This window comes from Staurois parvus, unplaced genomic scaffold (assembly GCF_062004578.1).
Source record: "Staurois parvus isolate SC_StPar_1 unplaced genomic scaffold, SC_StPar_1.0 ptg000536l, whole genome shotgun sequence".
Taxonomy (NCBI): domain Eukaryota; kingdom Metazoa; phylum Chordata; class Amphibia; order Anura; family Ranidae; genus Staurois; species Staurois parvus.
Genome location: NW_028318332.1, coordinates 2,013,778 through 2,040,677, shown reverse-complemented (window position 1 = coordinate 2,040,677; position 26,900 = coordinate 2,013,778). Strand labels below are relative to the sequence as shown.

General features: G+C 40.1%; 1 long non-coding RNA gene across 2 annotated transcripts in view; it reads right to left on the bottom strand.

Moving 5' to 3' along the window:
- Positions 1 to 1,089: 1,089 nt before the first annotated feature.
- LOC149451496 (uncharacterized) overlaps positions 1,090 to 26,900 on the bottom strand; it is a 197,600-nt gene continuing 171,789 nt past the window's right edge. The window contains exons 1-2 of one of the 2 annotated variants that reach the window (XR_016315026.1): positions 1,827 to 1,924; positions 1,090 to 1,389 (exon numbers count right to left, since the gene is read on the bottom strand). This is a non-coding gene — a long non-coding RNA (uncharacterized LOC149451496). Of the gene's footprint in view, positions 1,390 to 1,826; positions 1,925 to 26,900 lie in introns of those variants that run through there. The other variant, XR_016315027.1, reaches the window with a different exon arrangement.

The following is a 26,900-nucleotide window of genomic DNA, read 5'->3' as shown; positions in this document are numbered from 1 at the left end:
AAAGGGGGGGGAGAGAAAAAACGAGAAAAAGAGAGTAAGGAAGAGAGAGATAGACAGAAAAGAAAGAAAGACGTAAAAAAAGAAAGAAGGAAAGAAGAAAAAGAAGAAAGAAAGAAAGAAAGAAAGAAGGAAGGGAGGAAGGAAGGAAGGAAGGAAGGAAGGAAAGAAAGAAAGAAAGAAAGAAAGAAAAGAGAGGGAGAGAGAGAGAGAGAGGGAGAGGGAGAGGGAGAGAGAGAGAGAGAGAGAGAGAGAGAGAGAGAGAGAGAGAGAGAGAGAGATAAAAAGAGAGACAAAGAGAGAAAGAAAAAAACAGAGAGAAAAGGAGCGTGAGAAAGAAAGAGATAGACAGAAAAGGAAATAAAGAAAGAGAAAAAGAGAGAAAGAGCTATCTGCACACACAAATGTGCACGCATAGTGATATCTATCTATCTATCTATCTATCTATCTATCTATCTATCTATCTATCTATCTATCTATCATCCTGGCAGTGATTATTCTATGAAATATACACATTTTGTTCTTTGAGATATATATATATATAGACATGTAGCAGCTTGACAGTGACATATACATTCTGCTCATATGCACTATCTATCTATCTATCTATCTATCTATCTATCTATCTATCTATCTATCTATCTATCTATCTGTCTGTCTGTCTGTCTGTAGCAGCATGGCAGTAGCAGAGTTATGTACAGAGAATGACCCCCAGACCCAGCACAGAGAAGATGGCAGGACAGAGGTGAGCCCATGACTCTGACCTGTGCAGACCATTGCACCTTGTTTGCATGCCCCCTTTAAACTGAGCAGAATGCCCCCTCTTCTCTCTTCCACCCGCAGTCCATTGTAGGTGTGGGTTGTATTCCCAGCGCTAGCTCTTCCACTTAGATCCGCTTACCCCTGTGATCCGCAGCACATTAGCAGATTTCATGGCAAGTTGCCTTTTTGACATCCCGGGCAGGTTTGCCTCTTAGATTTTTACCCCTAGGAAGAAAGAGAGAAGAAAAAAATCTATCTGCATAATTTCAAATGATAGAAGGGAAAAGACAACGCCTGGAGTGGTGATCAGTCCATTCAAAACACCAAACATCAGGAATGTAGATTCACTTTATTCATGGTTAAAAAAAAAGAGAAAAAAATCTCATACACAATAATGGAGCTCTCCCTCCTCTCCCGTCTTGCTCAGAAATTGTACCATCATCATCACCATCATCATCATCATCCGCATCCTCATCCTTATCCCTTTGCAGCTGGTGGCTCCTGTCCCTCCTTAGCAGATGTATGCAGTATCCATTTCCAAACAACATCTTGTTCCATGTCTCAGCATCCCCATCCTCCTGTTCTCCAGCCAAGGATTCATGTCTTGTGCTTTTTGTAGCCATAAGCAACCTGTATCCAGTAAAAAATAAAATTAGGAAATCAGCAATAAGCAGCGAGCTATTTCCTAGCCAGTGTCTGTGTGCAGCTCCTGCCTTGCATTTAAAGGATGCTTCTTGCATTTGAATAGCTGGCTTGCCTTGTTATGGATCTGGAAGGCAATGAAAGAGAATCACTATGCAAATTGTTTCAGTTACAATCGAAAGGTTCGATCTGGACTTGCTGCGGAAGTTGATGTCAGCTATCTCTGCATAAGGCTTGCCTGTGCCTCCTTCAGCTGGGCCTTCTTGCCTGAGCAACATCTTAGGCTCTAATTAAAGCCAGGACGCTATGGATGCTGCTTATCATTTAGCCTGGGTGTGGATAGATTACATTACATGGTATTTATTAGGCAGCAGGTGTTAGTGGTTCTGCAGAAATAAAACATTTATAAATGGTTAAATGCTTACACTGAAATAAGTTGATTAGGTTTGCTGCCTGAGTCCTCCTGCTCATGCAATATGGGCTGTGGATCAATATGCTTTTACTGTAACACCAGTGATTGCAGGAATCACAGCTCTTATTTTTTTAAAGGGATAGCAGGCTTTAGTATGCCAATGTGCACCGCAGACAAGGCTGTGGAGAGCTCAAAGACAGCTTGTGTAGGCCAGTATTACTGGGATTTACAAAGCACATTTTGTGGATGATATATACTGCATCGATTTACCAAACCCTCCAAATGTATGATCATATTCCAGTGTATGTATAATCAGATTCAGTATAGGGCTTACATGTAGCACTGGTCAATACACATGCCAAGCAAATAAATATATATACACACACATATGTCTGTCCATCTATTAAAAAAAAATAAATAATGCAAAATAAAAAAAACATATAAAATCACATAGGTGAGGTGTACAACAGTCATTAATCACAGTGCATAGCAATCATGCCATCCAAAGAAGCCATATATAGAAAAAGGAAAGAGGATTGCTGCACTTGAAAATCTTAAGATTTTCTCAATATCACTCTTTCTCTCTCTCTGTATATATGTAATATATCCCTCTTTCTCACTCTCTTTCTTTATATGTATGTATATCCCTCTTTCTCTCCCTTTACATGTATATATCCTTCTTACTTTCTCTTTATATGTATGTATATCCCTCTATCTCTCTCTCTTTATATGTATATATCCCTCTTTCTCTTTCTTCATATGTGTTTACATCCCTCTTTCTCTCTCTTTCTCTCTTATATGTATATGTATATCACTCTTACTTTCTCTTCATATGTATGTATATCCTCTATCTCTCTTCCTTTATATGTATATATTCCTCTTTCTTTATATATATATATATATGTATATCCCTCTTTCTCTCTCCCTCTCTCTTTCTTTATATGTATATATATCCCTTTTTCTCTGTCTCTTTATATGTATTTATATCCTTCTTATTTTCTCTTTATATGTATGTATATCCCTCTATCTCTCCCTTTGTATGTATATGTCCATCTTTTTCTTTCTTTATATGTATGTATATCCCTCTTTCTCTATCTCTCTCTCTTTCTATCTCTCTATCTATCTATCTATCTATCTATCTATCTATCTATCTATCTATCTATCTATCTATCTATCTATCTATCTCCCTTCATATGTATATATCCCTCTTTCCCTTTCTTTATATGTATGTATATCCCTTTCTCTCTTCTCTCTTTCCATCTCTCTCCCCCCCTCTCTCTCTCTCTCTCTTTTACATGTATATATATCCCTCTTTCTCCCTCTCTTGTTCTTTATATGTATGTATACCCTCTCGCTCTCCCTTTCTTTATAAGTATGTATCTCTCTCTCTCTCTCTCTCTCTCTCTTTATATGTATGTATATCTCTCTTTCTCTATTTATAAGTATCTCTCTCTGTCTCTCTATCTATACACACACACACACACACACACATATGTTTGCACTATATTTGTCTATGTCTTTTTCTCTCTGCCTTTCTCACCCACCTGACATTTGTACAATTTGTAATTTTATAAAATAGACAACCATATAGGTTAATAGCATGCAAGCCTCGTACTTTTGCTAGTTCTAAAAATGCTCTGTTAGTGTCTAGGCTTATAAGCAATACTGCACCTATGCATTTTGCATTTTAAGGTATCAAGTCATCATAATATTTAGGCATTTAGTTAGTATTAAGCTATTTAGGCTTTAGGTACCTAGAATTGAGGTATCTAGATATTTCAGTATTTAACATTTACGAATCTAGACTTCAGGTGCCTAAAAATGAGGTATCTAGGTCAGCATTTTTCAACCAGGCTGCCCAGGCACCCTGGGGTGCCTTTGGGTTTCTTTAGAGGTGCTTTGGCAAAAAGCCTAACAATTGCCCAAAAACTGTATAAAAGCCAGCAGGTGGACCAAGCCTGCCTTTTAATTACACAAAGCCAGAGGTTTTCATTGTGCACCATTACAACTTTCTAGCTGCCGGTGACATTACAACCAATGATGTCATCAGTTGATAAGAAGGACATCGGGCACCAACACAGCATCCTTGCTTGCCTCTCTCCTGCTCTCTCTGTCAGCACTGGGGTCACATTATCTGAGCTAGAGAGAAACTGAGGGAGAAGAGAAACATTGGAATACTAGTCAGTACCAGTGTGCAAAGGTGTATTTGATTTGGAAGAACAAATCACCTCTACCATTAGGTGTCCTACATGTACAGATGTTGCTGCATTCTGTAAAACTATTTGTTTAGGTTTTTACATTTTGCAATGGGTGCCTCAAGATTGTGCAGAATTTTAAAGTGTGCCTTGACTTAAAAAACGGTTGAGAAACACAGATCTAGGTAGTTAAGTATTTAGGTATTTAGCATTTAGGAATCTAGACTTTAGGTGCCTAGAATATAGGATTCAGATTTTAGAATTTTGGTATTTGATCTGTTTTTTAGACATTAGATATATGAGCATTTACATGCAGAGCTTTTTTTTCAGCGGGAACACGGGGGAACGCAGCACCTCCAGCAATGAAGGTATTTAATGGCAAGGGGTGCTGGGGTGTGCCGGAGGGTTAAGTGATGCTGGCTACGGGGGGATCTATTGTCGCTGGGGGAAAGGGGGGGTTTCTTATGTTGATGTGGGCTCAGATGTTGCGGGAAGGGATATACAGTTGAGGGAGGGGTCTATTGTTGCTGGCTGCTGTGGGTCTTTTAATGCTGGCTGCTGGGTGATCCATTGTTGCTGGGGGATCTATTGTTGCTGGCTGGGGGGGATCTATATTACTGCTTTTCTTGTTATCCTTACCAAGTGCCATACAAATTACTTCATAAAATGATACTTGGTTCTGTTTTCTTTAATAGGGGTGGCACTAAGAGGTAGGTAGGGGGTGGAACCAAGGAACCATGCTCATAGATGGAGAGGGAGTGGAGACAAGTGGTAACACAGAACGGGGGAGTATCTGTACCTAGTCTCTGAGAAAAAAACCCTGTATAGATATTTAAAATGTATGTGTGTGTATATATATATATATATGTATAAGATTGTATGTAAGCTTTTTGGTAAGGGTAGAGGTTAAATGGCACAAAGCATTTCATGGGAACAGCAGAACCCCAGTTGGAGCAGAGCAATGTATAATACATGTAATTAAATGGGAATTGTGGGGCCCATCCACTTCATTGTCTTTAGCTGACTTTTAATTAGTGGTATCCATCAATATCACCTTTTTTATTGTCTTGAAGAATCATGCCATTTCGGACATTAAAAACAACACAATAGGCCAAAAAAAATTGAACTGATAAGGCAGCGACCTTTCGGATCTCCAGCCATATCAGCTGGCTGACCCCTGTGACCTTTCCAAAGCTAATTCATAAATGTAACCTAGTGTCCAGAGGTGAGGAGACCATGAATAAATTGCACGTTTCTATTAAGAACTAGTTCCCCCAGAATGACCCTTTCATGGCCACATCCTATAGTCAAAATGCATAAGCAATATCTAAGCAGAACAAGATCTCTATCCAGGAGAGCGATATTCTCAGATCCTTCTTCTTCTTACAAACATTCCAACAAATAACCATAATTCTTCCAATAATATTGCTCATCATTATTGCCAATTAACATTTAGGCACAGAAGTGAAATCAGCAATAATCCAATAGATAGCAGGGTCTATTACATTACTTAGCTCTTGATAAATAGTAAAGCTTCATGTTTCTGGTTTATTAGATGATATGCTGTATGTAGAGGGCATATTGGGCTATAGAAGACATATTCTGTTCCCTGTTTATTTATTCAGTAGCTCAACAGCCCATGTCTAAAGAAATACGATATTTTATATCCATATACAGCATATATATATATAAATATATATATATATATGTGTGTGTGTGTGTGTTATGTGTCTACACACACACACACACACATATATATATATATATATATATATATATATATATATATACCGTATATACAGTGGGGCAAAAAAGTATTTAGTCAGGCACCAATTGTGCAAGTTCTCCCACTTAAAAACATGAGAGAGGCCTGTAATTGGCATCATAGGTAGACCTCAACTATGAGAGACAAAATGAGAAAAAAAAATCACATTGACTGATTTGGAAAGAATTTATTTGCAAATTATGGTGGAAAATAAGTATTTGGTCACCTACAAACAAGCAAGATTTCTGGCTCTCACAGACCTGTACCTTCTTCTTTAACCTCCCTGGCGGTATTCCCGAGTGTAGCTCGGGGTAACATTTCAGTACCAAAAGCGGTAACCCCGAGCTACACTCGGGAATACCATGCGGCACTGCTCCGGCATGTGTTCTTCACTTACCTTACCCTGCGCTCCCACGATGTGTCCCCTGCAGCGTCCCCGGCCATCTCCTCCGGCCGATGCCGGCATCCGGCTTCTGTGTCCTGTCCCTGTGACGTCGGGACGTACGGGCGCCGCCGCCGGTGGCGGCGGCGGGAAATTTAAAAATTTTAAAAAATGTCATTTTTTTTTTTTTTCATTTTACACAGTAAAACATTGCTGTTTCAACCTATTTCACATACATATTGTCCCGAGTGCTTTGTCCTGCGCCCTGCCTGCATTTTGTCTGTTCTTTCTGCCTGGAAACTGAGAAATGTCCATGGCGTCCAAAAAGTGTCCCCTTAGGTCAAAAGCGGTTTAGATCAGCTAGAGAACAGCGATAGTAAATCAGAACCACTTGCAGAATTGAGTGATAATGATTCGTGGGGGAAATTCGTCATCAGAAACTGAAAACGATTTTGCGACTGAGCTCAGCGATGTGCGAACTTGGCGCTCTATTTCACATTTCAGTGTTTTTGGTTTGATTATATTATTGAATTAAATTTTTTATTATTTTTATATTATTTTTATGATTATTTATTAAATTATAATTTATGATTTTGTGTTTCAAATTTTATCATACCCGGGATGTTTACTAGACTCTTGTTCGGACAGATTTCAGTGAGTTTTTCCTAAAAATTACAGCCTACAATAAAAAAAATACATATTTCCATGCAAAAAAAATGGTACCGCTTTCAGCACCAAAAATCTGAAATAATCATACCGCCAGGGAGGTTAAGAGGCTCCTCTGTCCTGCACTCATTACCTGTATCAATGGCACCTGTTTGAACTTGTTATCAGTATAAAAGACACCTGTCCACAACCTCAAACAGTCACACTCCAAACTCCACTATGGTGAAGACCAGATAGCTGTCGAAGGACACCAGAAACAAAATTGTAGACCTGTACCAGGCTGGGAAGACTGAATCTGCAATAGGCAAGCAGCTTGGTGTGAACAAATCAACTGTGGGAGCAATAATTAGAAAATGGAAGACATACAAGACACTGATAATCTCCCTCGATCTGGGGCTCCACGCAAGATCTCACCCCTGGGGTCAAAATGATCACAAGAACGGTGAGCAAAAATCCCAGGACCACACGGGGGGACCTAGTGAATGACCTGCAGAGAGCTGGGACCAACGTAACAAAGGCTACCATCAGTAACGCACTACGCCACCAGGGACTCAGATCCTGCAGTGCCAGACGTGTCCCCCTGCTTAAGCCAGTACATGAAGTTTTCTAGAGAGCATTTGGATGATCCAGAAGAGGATTGGGAGAATGTCATATTGTCAGATGAAACCAAAATAGAACTGTTTGGTAGAAACACAACTCGTCGTGTTTGGAGGAGAGAGAATGCTGAGTTGCATCCAAAGAACACCATACCTACTGTGAAGCATGGGGGTGGCAACATCATGCTTTGGGGCTGTTTCTCCACAAAGGGACCAGGACGACTGATCCATGTACGGGACAGAATGAATGGGGCCATGTATCGTGAGATTTTGAGTGCAAACCTCCTTCCATCAGCAAGGGCATTGAAGATGAAACGTGGCTGGTTCTTCAAACATGACAATGATCCCAAACATACCGCCCGGGCAATGAAGGAGTGGCTTCGTAAGAAGCATTTCAAGGTCCTGGAGTGGCCTAGCCAGTCTCCAGATCTCAACCCCATAGAAAACCTTTGGAGGGAGTTGAAAGTCCGTGTTGCCCAGCGACAGCCCCAAAACATCACTGCTCTAGAGGAGATCTGCATGGAGGAATGGGCCAACATACCAGCAACAGTGTGTGCCAACCTTGTGAAGACTTACAGGAAACGTTTGACATCTGTCATTGCCAACAAAGGATATATAACAAAGTATTGAGATGAACTTCTGATATTGACCAAATACTTATTTTCCACCATAATTTGCAATTAAATTCTTTCCAAATCAGCCAATGTGATTGTCTGGATTTTTTTTTCTCATTTTGTCTCTCATAGTTGAGGTCTACCTATGATGCCAATTACAGGCCTCTCTCATCTTTTTAAGTGGGAGAACTTGCACAATTGGTGGCTGACTAAATTCTTTTTTGCCCCACTGTATATATATATATATATCATGTACAGGTTCATATGTGTATGTTATAATATTAATAATGCTGAATGTAGCCCTTCAGCTATAAATCTGAATATCTGTAAAATACTGCTTAAAGGGAAGAGGTATAAATGATACCAATGAACCTTTTTGGCATACAGTGGTGATATGACTTTTATGGCTTATGTCTTGCCTATGTGATTTATATAACTACAAGCATGCAATATTGATACATATGATAATATCTTGAGATGTATTAGAATATTCAAAATTTTAGCTTTCTTACCAGTTTAAAACTGACCATACATTATACAATCTGATTGTACAATCTTCTTTAGATCTACCAACAACAATATAGTACAAGGGTCTACCGGACTGGATATAGATTAGTTTGGGAAGGTCCTTATGTTACATTGTACAAAGATTGTATGGTCAGATTGTAATGTGTATGGTGACCTTAAAGTGGTTGTAAAGGCTGCATTGTTTTTTTACATATATGCATTCTCAGCAAAAAGCCAAAAAAACTTTCTGTGTCCAGGATCCCCCTGTCCCCAGTCTTCCTTATACTTACTTGAGCCTGATCTTGATCCAGTGGTGTGCACAAGAGCAGCTGTTCTTTCAGGCCCCTCTCACCCTCCTCATTGGCTCAGAGACAGCAGCAGGAGCCATTTGATGCCACTGCTGTCAATCAAAGCCAGTAAGGAGGGAACAGGGGGCGGAGCTGAGTGAGCTGCACTCTGTGTGTCAATGGATACACAGAACCAGCTCAGGAGTGAGCCTGCAGGAGTACCCCATAGCAAGTGGCTTTCTCTGGTGGCACTCTGCAGAGGGAAGGAGCCAGGAGCGCTGGCGGGAGACCCGAGAAGAGAATGATTAGGGTTGCTCTGTGCAAAGCCATTACACAGAGCAGGTAAATATAACATGTTTGTTATGTAAACAAAAAACCATATATATATATATATATATATATATATATATATATATATATATATACATACCAGGGGCGGACTGACCATTTGGAAACTCGGGCTCTGCCTGAGGGCTCGGGGTCAGTAGTGGGCCCCATGAGATGCCGCTGGTACCTTTTTCATTGGCTTTTTTGAGTTTGGGCAAGGACACAGGGGCCCCATGATCCCCTATTGCCGGGGGCCCCATGAGTTGTCAGTCTGCATACATAGATACATACACAATCTGATTGTACAATCTCCTTTAGATCTAATAACATCTACTGTACAGTATGTAGTACAAGGGTCCTCCAGGCTGGATATAGATTAGTTTAGTCTATAGTGCAATGGCCTACCTGGTTTGATACTGATTGAATGCATTGATTAGGTTTGTCTTCCTATTACATAGATTTGGTAAAGCTAAAGGAGAGTATAGAGAGGTTGTACAATCAGATTATATGTTTTATTGTGTATGGAAATTTTCACATTTACAATGATGATCTAAATCAAGCCCGGCATACCCAGCATATAATAAAGCATAGTATGGTAGGCTATGGATTATACTATAGAAGAAAAATGTCATATAAGTAGTGATTGTTATTGGGAGTCACCAAGGGGTTATTTGGCAGCAATAATGACATGGATGAATTTATGGCAGCCATGATCTGTATCAGCAAGATAAATTATATTTAATGTTCTATAAAAAAGCGAATTAAGAAAATCCAATGACGTCGGAAAAATGATCTCTCCTAAGGTTGACAATCTCTGCTATTAATGAAAACAGGGCTTAATGGCATTGTGCTTCATCAGATGTCTTGGTCACGGCTAAGCAAACAAGATTGGGAAAGGGAAGGCGAGGGGGTGATATCATGCTGCACCCTGACCACATGCTCCAGACCAGGGTCAATTCGAGGAAACCTCATTTACAGAGGTCAACGTCCGCCAGCCCAAAATATACATTGTGATCTGGCCCTTTGGAGAAACAAATACTGATTTGGGTGTTCTTTGCTACAGGCAAGTGCCACTTTAGGGCTTCTGGCTCTCTAAGCTGACCATCTGTCATTCAATTAAGGTTTCAAGGCATCTGATAGGGGAGCAGAGGGTCAGTGACCCCAGGACAAAACGTCCTGCTGCCTCCTAACAGAGAAGTGCAAATGTTAAATGTTCTACACTAGGATGAGGCTGCCTCTGTCATTGGGTTTGGCTCGGACTAAGCACATCTTATAAGAGACCAACAGGGGCTTCAGTCATTAGCACTCAGCATCCCTCCTAGGAGCAGTCCCCACTCTGCTGCTGCAGGATGAGGATTAAATCCATTACGTGTGCTTTCCAAACAGGGTGATGGCAATTAGAAGAAACAAACACAGTGCTCTGGAAATCTCTAGGATTCACTTCTCTGGGTGGAAGGATGCATGCCTTGTTTGTCTATTGAACACTAATGGTGGCCATACACACTTCAATAAGTGATTGATTTTTTTTTCCGATCGATCCCTCCCAATCAGAATTAATGATCTATAGTCAGCAAGCCAATCGATTTATATTCCACACACGGAGAATTGGTGTTGAATCGATAGTTCAAAGATACAGTCGTAAGTTATTAATCGCATCTCTGCTTCTACCATGCAAATTCAAAATTTGATTGATTGAAATATGATCTCATTTATGAACAAAGTATCTCAGTGCTACCGATGTACGCAAAACCATCAATAGTTTTCTGTCTGGCCAATGGCCTCAGTTTGATCGAATCCATTCTAAATCGAATCTATGAATCCAATCTAAACAGAGTCTATGACTGCAATTTAAATCTAATCTAAATCGATTGGAGGGAAAGTTACACCTATTCAGTTGTGCGCCAATTTGTTAATTTCAATTAAAACTGAAGAGTGAATGGCCACCATAAAAAACGTGATGGCTATTTCATATATATATATATATATATATATATATATATATATATATATATATATGAAATAACCATATATAGGTTCAGAGATTAAAAAAAAAACAGAACAAAAAAAGGAAAAGGAAAAAAACAGAAAAACAAAAAAACCCAAAGAACCAGCAGATTTGATGGACCACTCGATCTTTTTCTGCTGTTATTTTTCTGTTTCTGTGTACAAGAGCCTTCCAGGACTAAATGAGATCGGGAAACAATGCCACTTCCACAGCAAACTTTAAATAAATTACACTGATCATGAATTGTTAATGGTGTCACACCCCTAATGTGTCTTATAAATATTAACTCTCCCAAACATTTCATGATGAATCATTTTAAAAATGAAGTCTTCTGGGGCAGCAGGGGTTACTTTCTCCTTGTGATTCTGCTTTGCTACAGACACTGTCATTCTAGGCACATGGCAGATACAAGCTGCACAGTCCCATAGAAACCAATGGCAATCATCTTTGGCTGTTCCAGCTGTTCTGAACCACAGACTGAAAAACTAAAACTGTTTACTATAGGTTTCTGCATTTTGCAATAGGCTTTGAACTGAATTGTAAAACCAGAAGAGAGAGGCGTATGTGTACGCAGCAACCAGAACCTCTTTTCATTTTTTAAATTTCCACTGCATAGTCACAAATGGAATCTGGTCGGTTGCTTTGGATAACAAAGGCAAATCCTTTTCCTTAAAGCGTTTCTAATCCCAAGAACAAAAATTGATAACATTGCAGCTTACTGGTCTTCAGATGGTGGCTGCATTATTTATCTTTTTAAATATTTTTTCCTTTATTTTAACCTTGTAATCCTGCCATTGAAGAAAAAGCTTAGGGTTATGAAACAAACAAACATATATACTGTCCCCCACTGCCCCTAAGCTGAAGAGTGATCACATGACTGCTGATCGCTCAAATATAAATCAGCTCTGAGCAGAAAGTGGTGACTGTCAATCAGTGGCTGTCTGCTCTGCCCCTCCAGCACTCACTGGAGCGCTGCTGGAGAGGGGGTGGGAGCGTCTGACTCTGGCTCTTAGTGGTAAACTGAGAGGATGAGCCAGCTGGCGATCAGGCATCTAGGTGGATACCAACATTATTGTCTGGATCCTTCCAGAGCCTGGAGTGGCTCTGGGATGTCAGGTGACAGTGGACGTTAGCCTGCTGTTGACTGATTCTGGGTCTTGGAAAGCAAAAGTGAGTGCACTTTTGTGACCGTCTAGAGAAGTGTGACCAAAAAAGCTTTGGCCATACTTCTCTTTTAACACGTTCCTGTTCTATAGTGACAACCGTACTGAGCAGTGTTGTCACTCTAGGACAGGGAGTGTGCTGGGACTACCTAACCCTGTGTTAGGACTATATAACAACTCCTTCTCTATCTTCCACAACAGGGGGAGGTGTTTTGCAGTCCAGGGAACAAGATTTCTTGCTTGAAAATAGAATTTTTGTTTGCGCTTGTCAAATAAATATAATAAAATGCTTTCAATTATATATTTAAAGCTGAACTCTGGGAAAACTAAAAGCATTCCCTGCAGTGGGGCTGCACTTGTACTGAAGGGGCTGACTGAGACTGGGAGACCAGGAAAAGCAACTTTATTTACCTGATCCTCTGCTCCTGCAGGCTCCTTTATGCTTCTAGACAAGCCCCAGCAGCTTCCATTGGTCTAAGGTTCTCTGATGTCATCACAACCAATGCAGGGACCATAGCCATGCAATGAACGTGAAGATGCCAAGGAACAGGCCACCGCTGGAGCAGAGAAATTTGCAGTTTGCTGGAGGAGTGGATGATCTGCTAAGTAACAGTGCTCCTATTGTCCCCTAGTCTAAACAGCAGTTAACCCTAGCATAGAAACATAACTTTTAGTCTTGCTGGAGTTGAGTTTTAACAGACCAGTGTCTAAAAAGCGATTGGGGGTGGATTGATTTTCATAGCACAGTACAGGACAGGCATTCAGGAGGTGGCAGTATTTCCTCCTGAATACCTGTCCTGTACTGTGCTATGAAAAGCAATCCACCCCTGATTGCTTTTTAGACACTGGTCTGTTAAAGCTCAACTCCAGCAAAACTAAATAGGATGTTTCTATGTGCTCCCACTGCAAGGATTAACAGCTATTTTCTCCTTTTGGCTGCTTAACAGGATTTTTGAATGGAACTACCATGTTGCAACCATGAGCCACCATCCACTTGAATGGGTCACAATCGGTAGACGTACTGCATGCTGAATGCAACAGGGGATATCATTTTTGCTGCGTTCATGGCATGTGTACAAATTATTTCAGCTACTTTGTTATTTTAGGGCCAGTTTCACACTAATGCACTGCAGTTTGGATGCAGCACAAGTGTACCCATGGTTTTTGTGTGGTTCCCAGACTTTCTATTACATTGCACATTTTTCTTGCACTCTTTGAAAGCGCACCAAAAGCCCTGCATGCTGTGTTTTTGGTGCACTTTCAGAAAACGCACCAAAAATGCTCAATTTAATGGAAAATCTATAGGAAACTCTGGGTTAATTGCACAAAATCCATGTGTACACCTGCACTGCGGCCACAGTTTACTTAAAGTGTTACTAAACCCACAACAGTAAAATCAGTCTGTATATGCAGTAAAGCATGCTTGTTATACTCACTGTGGAACCTAAGGGGTTAATCCTCTGCATTGTGTAAAAATTATATTTGATCCTTTCTTATCTGCCCCTCCTCTTGTTGATATAACCACCTGATACAGACTGAATCCATAGTCACATGCACATGCTCAGTTTGGTGTGTATTGCTAGAGAGGTTTTTTTCCTTTTCTTCGGAGAATGCATGTGATCAGCACAGGACCAATCAGGACTGTCCAGACAGAGGGTCAGGGGTTTCACATCCTCCTAGAGAAGAAAGAAAACTCCTCCTACAAGCTTTAACCAGTCACAAGACCGCTCTAACTGCTAATGAGAAAAGGTATTTAGCAGTTTATAATTACTAAAATAATGTAATTTCCATGCTCTGTGTACTGTGGGAGACCAGATATAGTGAATGCAGGGTCCTGGGTTTAGTATCACTTTATAGCTTATATGAATTAGATCCATTGTAATGAGTTACCATGCATGCATACAATTAAAAGTAAACAAAAACAACCACTTTGAATAGGATGGTCCAATTTGGTGGAGGTAGTTTTAGTACACATAGCAGGATTCCCTAGAAGAGTTCAATCACCGCAAGGTCCACATCCAATATCTACCCAGAGTTAAATAGCACTCAATACCGTTGTTGACCAGGCTTGTTGTATTTATAAGATGAAACAAATATGATGTATGTTCTACACCTATCAAGTGTCTATATTTGAATCAATCTCTTTTTATTACGCACTTTATCACAAGCTGCATTGACACCACCATCATAATCATCATCTATCTACAACCAGTGTAGGTATCAAGCAGCAGTACATATTTTATTACTATTGACCTTGGCTGCAAAGTAAATTGGTGTAACAAGTTTCTTTATTCAGATCCACACTAAATATAGTAGAGGAATGATAACACGCTATGGATCGGATCCTTGTTGCTGACCACCGGCCTTTTTTCCAGGGCCACTAAGAGATTTTTTTTTCTGTCTTGCAAACAAACCAGAACAAATTGATGAATTGGGCTTTCACTATGCTAATTTAGACATTATAAATATTTAACTAACATCCCTAATAGCCATCTATGCAGGGCCCTTTCTCCTTTACACGGTTCTTAATCTAAAGTAAATGCTTTTCCCATTAATAGCTGACTGCTATATCAGCTCTTTTGGAAAGCATTTTCTTCTAGCTCAAAATAAGTAATCTCTGTAGGGTTTCACTTAATAAACAATGTTGTATCAAGTCATGGCTGTGCTGATGCCTAATGGACAGTGTGTCATGCAATGTTCCTGCTATTAACACACATTTCCTGTAGTGTTTATGGGATTCTTATAGAGGGACATTGCTACAGTGCTTAAAAAGTGCAATGAATATTGCTCAGTAAGCATCCCTGGATAATATACAGTACTGTGCAAAAGTTTTAGACATTATTATTATTATACAGGATTTATATAGCGTCAACAGTTTGTGCAGCGCTTTACAAAATGAAGGTAGACATTACAGTTACAATACAATTAGGTACAAGAGGAAACAGAGGGCCCTGCTCCTTAGAGCTTGCAATCTAGGAGGAAGGGTTGAGTGATACAAAAGATAATAGCTGTGGGGGGGATGAGCTGATGGAGGAAATAAATGGCGGTTTACTAGGTAGAAGCAGGATAGGCTTCTTTAAAGAGAAAGGTTTTCAGGGATCGTCTAAAGGTGGATAGATTAAGAGACAGCTGGACAGATTGGGGTAGGGAGTTCCATAGGATGGGAGAAGCTTGGGAGAAGTCCTGGAGGCAAGCATGGGAGGAGGTGACACAGGAACTAGAGAGTAGAAGGTCTTGGGAGGATCGAAGAAAGCGGTTTGGTTGATATTTTGAGACCTGGTTGGTGATATAGCTGGGGCAGACATTTGTCAAATAATGCTGTACATGAAAAATGTTTGCAGAAATGGAAATGTTAATAGTTTATTTTTATCAATTAACAAAATGGCAAGTAAATGAACAGAAGAAAAATGCAAATCAAATCAATACTTGGTGTGACTGCCCTTTGCCTTCAAAACAGCATCAAATCTTCTAGGTACTCTAGTAACACCTCTATATTAGTCTTGTTCAAAAGAGCAGACCACAAGAATAATGCTTTTAGGATATACAATCCCAGTTAATGCATAAAGATAGAACACTGGTAAAATAGGAATAATCAATTAGCAATGTTTAACAAATTACACACTCATGAGTAGTAAGCTTCAACTATTAAATTGCAACACCAGCAGTAATAGGGGGAAGAAAAGGCTTGTTGACTAATCTGCTCTCTCTAGGCCACCGCCACCACAATGGTGGATGCAGAGAATTATGTAAAATTATACTTAGACATAATAGATATTAATTTCCTAATTTCAATAACAATAGCCCTTTAAGCCCTTGTCTTCTGCTAGCAATGGTGGGGCCCATAAACAGTAGTGAATACTGGTAATTTAATATAGTTAAATAGATAGGCTGTGATACTGCTCAAAGCAAAGATCTCCTGATACTGAGATGTAAATGTGTCTGCACGCAGGATCTGTAGAATGATGACAGAAAGAGGTAGGGCATCCACCTGCCAATCCCATCTGATAGCATGGGCTCCTAGGAGCAAAGCTCTTGCACAGTCTCTTGGCTGTTTGCAGGGATGTGTGGAGTTGCCACCTGACAGCCTGTCAGTGCAGCATGCAGAGATGTCTGTGTAAAGACCGGATAGTGACAGTCCGGATGCAGAGAAGCTGATGTGATCCTGGTGTGGCAATTGGCATCACCACTGTGCTGAACTGATGTGCAGATTGCCACAGCAGTAAGCTGGAGGAGAACGGTAGTCCCCATGTGTTCAGCTATGAAACCCCTGCCAAGATAGCGAGCCAGTCCCGTGCTGTGGAATATATCTGCTCTCTCAGCATCCTTCTGGTTTGCCAGTTCCATAATAGTTGTAGTTCAGTCAGTACACAGAAATACAGTGTTGGCTATATGACTACAAGTCCCAAGATCCTCTGCTGTCAGAAGAACTGGATCCACTCTGCTAACAGGAAGTGATGTAGCAGTCCTGGGCAGTAATGGACACTAGGGGGGAAAGGGAATAACCATAGTCTTATCTGTAAATGTCCCTGAAAGGCATAATGATATAGCCAGCACCTGGCTAAATATCATATCAACAAGATCAGATATCATAACCGTAAAAGACATGCTGAGACTGGAGACAGAGTGGCTAAAATGGACATATTAATAATACACAAAAAGTGCACAAACCCAAAAATAAATGAACAAACTGGTCATTTTGACACCTTATGCAGATCATCCCATTCATAAAAGTGTGATAACTGAAAATGTCAAGTGACAACACACAAAACACATATAGCTGTGTATAAGTAAAAACAGAACAAAAATTGTAAATATGTATGTAAATAATGAAAAGTTTCCAATTAAGGCATCTTAGGGCATTCAGTACATATGCTGTAAATAAAAGTTCCAAATGCAGTGCTCCCAGACCAGCAGAAAATGCGGAAGTGCCAAGTCCTTACCAGATCCCAATCTCCAAAAGTACTCAAGCCAACAAGTAGGGTTATTCATCGGTCCACTGTCACCTTAGGGTCACTTCCGTCCAATCTGAAATGAGATCTCCACTTGCTGGATGAATATGTAATTTACAAGCACAGGACCCAATGAGCCACAGGGAGCATGGAGCTCTACCTTCTGGTTGCATAAAAGTGTAAATAACATCTGCAAAGCTGCATAATCAGTTAACTAAAATTCATTTTTTAATTTTTTAAGTCAATGGTTAAGCCAGGTGCAACCCAGCAATGTTCTCCAGCAACATTGCCCCATTCCTAATGCCATGACAAAGTCAACTTACACCAAGGAAGTTACAACACAGTGAATTCATCAGCAGCAATGCCCCATTCCTGATGCCATCCCCAGGTCAAGTTTTACTAATCAAGATGCAACACAGAGATGTCCTCTAGTCCAAAAGTGGACAATGTGGACCCTTTGTTACAAACTGGTAAGTATAGCAATAGTTATTAAAAAGAGGATAAAACTTAAGTCATGTCTTAAAAACTAGGTATGTATTTTCATTGTTTTCTCAAAGACTGATCCCCAAACCTAAGTAAGTTCCAGACAGAGGGCATGCTCTGCACAACACAAAGAAAAGTACATTGATAGTCTTTATAGTCTTTAGGCCTAGTCCCAGGTAGGTTCCTAACATTCCCAAACAATTGCTTCTTTACCTGCACACCTACAATTTCCACAGGCATTTTAATTAATTTTTTGTGCTATCGATAGGTTTCTTTTACAAAGTCATCCAAAAATGAAAACAGCAAAGAGGTGCATCACAAGAAAAAAAAAGAAAACTGCTTCACAAAAAAAAATTGCAAGCAGGCAAAAAAGGACTAGTTGCAGCAAGATCAGCTTCTAGGCAGCAAAACTTATTCCTGCAATTTATTTGCAGGATTTTTTTTTTTGCAATATTTGTAATGCAGTAAGGATGAGCTGAAAGTACTTGGGTTTGATATGGGGCAGGTTCACAGAACACAAGTAAAATTTGGGTATCAAATCTGAACTCCATTGAAGTAAATGGGAGCTGAATGTTAAAGCAGTATTAAACCCAACAGCAAACACTTATTATATTGCAGCTTACCAATTTTTAGATGCGGTGGCTACTTTACTTCTTTTTTAGGCTTTCTTTTGTTTATTTTCACCTAGTGATCTACCCAGTAAGTCTGTTATTTTGCAACACACCTATCTGTCCAGAAAATAACAGTTAGAGGGTTGAGACAAACCCTGCTCAATATGGAGAGTGACCAGCAGGGGGCTGAGAGGGGTGCTTACAATGATCAGCAGGGGTGCTTACAATGATCGGGTTTTTTTCATTTATGTAAAATCTTTATCCCAAAAGAAGAAAACTATTGCTGTACTGCTTAAAAATTGTTAGCTGGAGTTTGACTTAAATTTGTGGGAATATCTAAATCTGCGAGTACATCTAACAACTCTCTCCCCCATGCTTACTATGCTGCAGTCCAAAGGAATGGTATTGGAATCTGAAGGCCTCTTTTATTAATAAGGAGGTTGCATATAGCACCCTCATGTTAAGGATAAGGGGTACATAGTACCCCCCATGCATTCACAAAAAATGTAAATAATAAATAAAGAGATACACAGTTTTTGTCAAGTCAAGAAAAAGAACGCATGTCCCACTATGTACATCCATCATCAATCACACCATTCAGGAATGCATATTAAATAATGGAACCATACAAAAGTTGTAGAAGATAGGACTTAAGCCTTTTGTGGTTCAGTGGATATACAGTCGGCTAGAGGATAGATATCAGAGTGTGGTTATAAATGGGGCTATCTCACAATAGAGACCAGTCACTAGTGATATACCACAAGGCTCTGTGTTGGGTTTTATTCAATCTGGTGGTGAGTGATATATTTAAAGGTTTGGTGGGTAAGGTAGGCATGTCAGGAACAGTAATAGGTTATTTCTGTTTTAGTTCTCACTTCTGGTCTGATAGTGCTGGAATTTGTGAGATTTGGGCGTTTTCCTTTAGTGAGTAAACCAGAAAAGCCTAAACTAATCTCAATGATTGACTGATTAATAATTAAAACTATATCCAGTGGCACAGAAAGAATGCTATAAATAATTGTGGGGCAAATTGCCTTTTTTCTTTGCTGCTCAAGCAGGGATAATTGTGATTTGGCAGCCATCTTCTTTAATAAGTGAACCAAAAAGCCTAAACCAATCTCAATAACTGTTTTAATAATAATAAAAAACATACATCCGGAGAACAGGTTTCTATTTTATTTTACCGGGGGGGGGGGGGGGGGGGGGGTTTGTGTGATATGGAAAGCCACCTTTAGTAACTGAACCAGAAAAGTAAAATTATTCTCAATATCTGACTTTGATCCAAAAATATATCATGTGGCTGAGGAACAGTGATAATAGTATATTTTATTTAGGGGTTAAGCTGCTGCTGCATGTCCATTCACACACAGAGCCAATGGCGCCCATTGCCGTCTTAGCCAATGAGGAGGGAGAGAACCCTTGAGAGTCGAGGCTCTCGTGTACATTGCTGGATCGCGATGGGGCCAAGGTAAGTTTTAAGGGGCTGGAGGAGCTGCTGCACACAGAAGGTTTTTACCTGCATGCAGAGAATGTGCCTTAACTGACACGTTAAGTCTAAACTAATCTCAATAATTGCGCAATATTCCAAAAATATGACACTGTATAAATAATATCATTATTTGGGGTGTAATCACTCACTTCTGGCCTGGGTAATGCTAGTATTTTTTCAGATATTTACACATATTAAGACCACTGGCAGTTAAGACAGATCAAACAAATTGACACTACGGCATAAGTTGTTTAAAAAGAATAGTTTATGCTGACATCATTGTTAAATATACATATTATACTATACTCTCACTAGAGAGGTAGTGAGCCTGTCAACAGTAAGAGCCAATGGCGCCCATTGCTGTCTTAGCCAATGAGAAGGAAGAGAACCCTAGAGAGTCGAGGCTCTCATGTACATTGCTGGATCATGATGGGGCCAAGGTAAGTTTTAAGGGGCTGGAGGAGCTGCTGCACACAGAAGGTTTTTACCTTCATGCATAGAATGTGCCTTTACTAACACTTTAAGTCTAAAATAATCTCAATCATTGCGCAATATTCCAAAAATATATCCTGTGACACTGTATAAATGATATCATTATTTGGGGTGCAATCATTCACTTCTGGCCTGGGTAATGCTAGTATTTTTTCTGATATTTACACATATTAGGACCACTGGCAGTTAAGATGGATCAAACAAAGTGACAGTACGGCATAAGTTGTTTAAAAAGAATAGTTTATGCTGACATCATTGTTTAATATACCTATTATACTATACTCTCACTAGAGAGGTAGTGAGCCAGTCAACAGTAAATCAGTAAATAGCTTCTAACACGCTTGGGACAAGCATAGATCTACACTCAGACAAAAAAGTAAAAAAAAAACAAAAACCAAAATCAAAAAAATTAAATCAAACAAAAAACCCCAGACCCCCCCCCCAAAAAACCCAAAACAAAAAAAACAACAAAAATACCCCCCCCCCCCCCCCTAAAAAAGACCACTCTGTCTTTTTCTGCTGTCACTTTTCTGTGTTTCTATGATATGTGGCTAAAGTCAACATAACTGATGTCAACATTGAGGACTGGGAAATACAATGATTTCAGTACCAATGGTTATTCTTCTCTTACCTAGCAACACAAAGCTTGACCAGCTACCATGTATATACTTTTTTCTGTCATCTGCTTATTCGCTCTTGTACACATCTTGTATCTTGTTCACTGAGAACAAAAATGTAGAAATCAGGCAGATAATTTGTATGATTATATTTGAATAAATACAGTGCAAATTATTATTTTTGCGTTAACTTGTTGAATTAGAAACAAAGGTAGAATTGTTGGATAAAGTCTGTAATTGTGTTGAAAAATTTGTCAGGTTGCCCACCCAGGTCCCCCAGACCTTAAATTCCCCCAGGAGCCTCAGAGCCCCAGTCTGCCCCTAAGCAGTGCCAACTCTCACCCTACTCTGAACATCATTTGGTTTTAGAGGTACAGACCTAAAGTAGGTGACCTATGTTGTTGCACTCCCCCCTTAGGGGGGAGATTTGGGTCCCCCTATTGTCCTGCATAGCTAGACAACACACATCTTCACATAGACTTGCATCTAGAGTCAGAAATCAGTCCTAGAGCTTTGGTTTTGTTATTTTTATTTAGGGAATTTGAACTAGGATAGGGTTGGGGGTGTACAGGATGCCCAAGGGAACTGATGAAATGAGGACCACTTCCTGGAACTATTTACAAGCATTCACTGCAACGCAGTCTCTATTGGAGAGCCAGCCAGCATCTCCTAATATACAGCTCCAGACCTGAATAAATTCCTCTTCCTTTACCCAGCAATCTGGAGGAATCCCTGAACAGTGGATCTAGTTCCTGTTGCTTTAAGAAATGGACAGTTCCAGATAGGTGGATAATCTGGTTTCCTGCCCAGGGGTTGCAGGGGTACTCACTCAGATCCTCTCCTGTACACTGATGGGTTGGTGGCTGCTACCAGGCCTTTTAGCTGGGTCGCTCCTTCTCTGCTGTACAGGTGGTCCTTGCTCTGGGGGCCAGTGACGTTCTGAGCATTCTTCCTTTTCCAGCTCTGCTGCCTGAAGATAGGCCCATCTCTCTATCTGGGTCCACCCCAGGCTTCTGCCTTCAGCCTCACATCTTCCTCACTGTCTTCCACCTGAACTCTCCCCCCAGACTCGCTTTACTTTTAAGGGTTGTCCTAGTACCTTGCCAAGCCTCCTGTTAGGGATTGGCTAGAATCCTTCAAGAGTACAAGCCAGACACTCCTCAGATCCACCCACTGGCTGTAGGCCTTCCTCCAAAGCTCTAGAGCAGGGGGAAATTCCAGTGGGCCTGGCCTGCAGAGTCTTTCAGCTCCTGACCACAATTTGACCTCCTGACTATTACACCCAGGCTGCTACTCAGCCCTCCTCTCTAATAATCAGGACTCTAACTCCCCCTAGCTAACTAAGAGGGCCCTACACCTACACACTACTATTATATCAACAAAATGCAGCCCATAGTTTTTTATTATACAGAGGAATGTGTTACTGACAGTCAACTAAATCATGTGCATGGCTGTGTGCCAGCCTATGGCTATAAGGAAACCAATAGAAGGTTGTCACTGCCCTCATCAAGACATCTAAGATGCTTGATTATGGTAACCCTATGCTCAATGTAAGAAGCAATTATTAGGGCATTTATGGATAATATTGGTTGTTATTTAAAAAAGGGCCACATTCTGATAGCTGAAACTCTTATATATTTTCCCATAAATCATATCAAATCTATTTTGTAGTGTTCTGGTTTTCAAAACATAATTAACTGAGTTGAGCAAGAGTGGAAAATCTCTGTTAAATGTACGTTTTGCCTGTTTATTTACTCATTATGGCTCACCCAGAGTACAGTATCTAACCAATAGATTGGTGGAGATAACCGTTAAACATAGGGACTCCACATACCCCCAGTATATGTATTACTTAATAGAAGAGCCCCCCTCCCTTGAACTGGATGGACTTTTGTCTTTTTTCAGCCAGACTAATTATGTAACTATGTAAGAGCTACCTATTCTGTGTAACATATCAGTGCTTTGCCCATAACTAGTAACACCAGAATGGCACAAAGTCCAAGGAAAGGTTAGATCTTCTAAAGGCTTGAAATAAAGTGTATAGTTCACTGTAAGAGCTGGAGTCATTTTTTGCAGGGCTTAAATCTTAATTATCTTGATTTCTTCAAGTGATGCTGCTGTTAAAAATATAAGTCAAGATCCTTATTTTTATGACCCTTCCAACCACCCATTTCTCTCTGCAGTAGACACACTTGCTTTTGAAGCAGTGTCAACTTGGAGTGATCCTATGCAATTTATCTAATCTCTGCAGGGCTCAGACATCAAAAGTGATATTTTTTTCTGTACTGCTTTCACGGGAAAAGTTATATTGCAGTACACAGCTGAGGTATGTGAGATGTACAATATTTTACAGATATTGACAAGAAAGATTAATTGTATGATTAGGAAACCACAACAGTTCTGTCTCCTATACCTAAAGAATCTAGTCCAAATCCAAAACATCACTATTTTTGGTAAGACTCAGAGTTTGCTCGGTAAATAGTTAGCATGTGTTGATGTCATACTATGATGGTCCATTGCAAAACAAGTACAAACTGTCTGAGTTTCTTTACGTATCAATTGGGGTACTGCTAAACGCAGGTTCCTAGCCAACCTGATATTAAAAAAACTACCCATTATGTGCATCATGTTGTCCGCAACATGTTACAACATTCTTAGTGAAGCTAGCAAATAGACTCACCTACCTCCAGTTTGGAGATGAACTTCTTCAGAGAGCAGAACCCCCCAAAGTGTATAATGACTCCCCTCTTTGCTTGAAGGACACCAACCGTCAGTAAACAGAAAAAGATATCCATTCCACTGAAGTATAGGGCCTTCAAGGCCTTTAGAAAGCTATCAACCCCTGCCAGTGTGGGCGAATGCCACACTTTCTTTTCACAGTATGTACAGAAGAAAAACCAACCCTGACAGTATGCAGAGAAGAACCTCCATACTCTTTCTATAGTAAGCAGAGATGAGCAATCTCTACTCTTTTCCAGTGTACAGAACATATTCTGCAGCCTCTCTTTACTTTCATTCTTGCACATGCCTTGTTGAGAACAGTTTAGTGAATAGCCATTCTTCACTGACATTATCTTCTAATGACCTGTGTGACTTCTTGTCACAGAGAACTTTCTCGTCCCTTTTTCTGACTAGCACTGCTTTCTGGCTCATATTTGAAATTGCACGATTCACAAGGAAACTGTCCATGATAATACATTGTAGGGTCATGTCTGTAGTGTTTTCCCTTAGACTAAAAAATTTGCAGGTCCAGGTGACCACCAGGCAGTGGCGGACCTACCAGGGCTGCAGAGGTCGCGCTTGAGACTGCTCCCTCGCATTCTGACTCCGTGGGGGGGCAGCAAGACAGCAGGAAGGGTTCTGTTGTGGGACCATAATAAAGGTATGTGAGAAAGAAGTAACACCTTTGAAATGCGTTACTGCCTCCTAGATAGACACAGAAAATGGCCACGAGGTGGAACCTCAACGGGTAACACTGCTTGAGGTGGACACTGATAAACTGAGTGGGTCCCCCTATGTTGGCATCAGTTGCTTCTGCTTCATACAGCCCTACCTTCATGTGTGCACATCTCAGTTCCTTCCATCCATGCTGATATAGAGCTGCTTGAATGTAAGTGTGCTATATTTTTTGTACCAATAAATACTATTCATTTTTAATGGAATCCTGCACTCCTGTTTTTTTGATTTAAAAATGGGAGCAATGGGCCTTGGGATCAGTGGAAAGGGCCCTGGGACAAGAGGGAAGGGCCCCCGGACAGATGGAGGGGGGGGGGCAAGGGGGCCCTTCATGGTTTCTTGCACCGGGGCACTCAGTTTTAGTTACATCTCTGCCACCAGGGTCATTTTCATGGACCTCTTGCAGAAGCTATATTAGTTAATTTAATGTGCAGTCTCTGCTACCTTTTTAGTAATGCTGCAGAATAATTATTTTTTCAGTTCTCTGACTTTCTGCAAGTTTATCCATGTGGTCAGAATTACTGAAATAAAACAAAACGATTGTGCTAAGGTGGCTTATCCTGCAAAATTAGTAGGTGTTGTGCAGAGTTGAATTCTACCAATATGTATAGAATGTAGAATATAAAAATATGAAGCCAAAAATGTGTAAAATATGAAGGCAAAATAAAAAAAACACTTCACTAATTTTATAATAATAATTTGAATATACTGTATATTCCTTGAAAACAAAAACTATAAACTGAACAAACTTGAAACAAATGAGGTACATACTGTAAATTACATAATTTGAACTAATTATAATATTATTCAAAGCTGTGTATGTAATAGAACTTACACCTACATAAAATTAAGACATTTGATTGTGCACAGTGCAACCTATTGCTTTGTGTCAGGGTGGTCATACATGGTCAGATATTTTCCTGAGAATGACAGATGGGAAAATATCAGACCCCACTTATATGAGTCATTGGGGTTCTGGGACGCACAGTTATTCTTGCTTGGCAGTGACAGGGAGGCAAGATTGCACAAATAACTTACAAAAACACGACATACGAAAAGGAGCATTTTGGGACCTGATAGCTTAGGTCCAAATGTATGCTTTCTGTACTTTTATCCCAGTCACTCAGTAATCTTAGTATCACATCAACATGATCAGATGTTACATAGTTATATACTAAATAGTTACATAGTTGGTGAGGTTGAATAAAGACAACAGTTCATCCAGTTCAACTTGAGAATGTGTGAGTGTGTATGTGTGTGACTACTGTTTTCCATATCCATGTACATTGTGTTTGCTAAGAAACACATCTAAAGGTTTTTTGACCACCAACTGTGGAAGGGAGTTACACATCGTCACTGCTCTAACAGTAAATAGCCATTTATGCAGTTTAAGAATGAACTGTTTCTTATCCAAATTCATTGTGACTTTTTAGATACCTAGGATTAAAGAGTTTCCTCTCAATGCTGGAGTCACCATTCAAGGATATGTTTATTGCTAACATATCTCCTCTTTGGTGCCTTTTTCCAGGGAGAATAAGTTTACTGTTTGTAGTTGTTCCTCATAACTGAGGTCCCCCCTTATTAGCTTTGTTTACCTTCTTTGGACTTTCTCCAGTTCAAACAAATCCTTCTTGAAGATTGGTGACCAGAACTGTACTGTATACTCCATATATGGCCAACCTAGAGTTTTGTAAAGTTGTAGAATTGTAGTTTTGTCTCATGAGTAAATACCCTCTTTAATGTTTGCTAATAATCTTCTGGCCTTGCTTGCTGCAGCTTGGCATTGCATGCTATTGCTGAGTCTGTCATTTACTAGGACCCCCAGATTATTTTCCATCCCCCAGAGGTTCTCCCCTTAGCGTGTGTCTTGTATGTACTGTATATTTTTAGCTCTCAAGTGCATTACTTTACATTTTCCTACATTGAACCTCATCTACCATATACTGTAGCTGTCCACCCCTTTATTTTATTGGGGTCTTCTTGTAAAGTTGTTATATCCTGTTGTGATATTATTGTTCTGCTTAGCTTTGTATCATTAGCAAATGCTGAGATTTAACTATTTATTCCAACCTCTGAATTATTTATGAACAGGTTAAATAGAATTGGTCCCAGGACAGAGCCGTGGGACACACCATTCAAAAAATATGCCTTTAATCACCACCCTCTTGACGCAGTCCTGCAACCAGTTTCCTATCCAAGTGCATACCATGCCATCAACACCATAAGACCTTAATTTGTAGATTAATGGTTTGTAGGTTTCATGTTCCTGGTTAGTCGTGAAGAGGAAGGCCTCTCAAACTGCTTCAGCTTGGGAGCCACTGATAGTGACACAGCAACCACGAGAGCAATGCGAGGTATGAGTGCCTGTGATCAGATGCCTGTGAGTGCCTGTGATCAGTATTAGTGGCCCCTGAGTAGTCTGCATCTTCTGGAGGAATGCCCGGAAATAGAGCAGCTGTCAGCAGGCAGATGTGGCAGCAGGA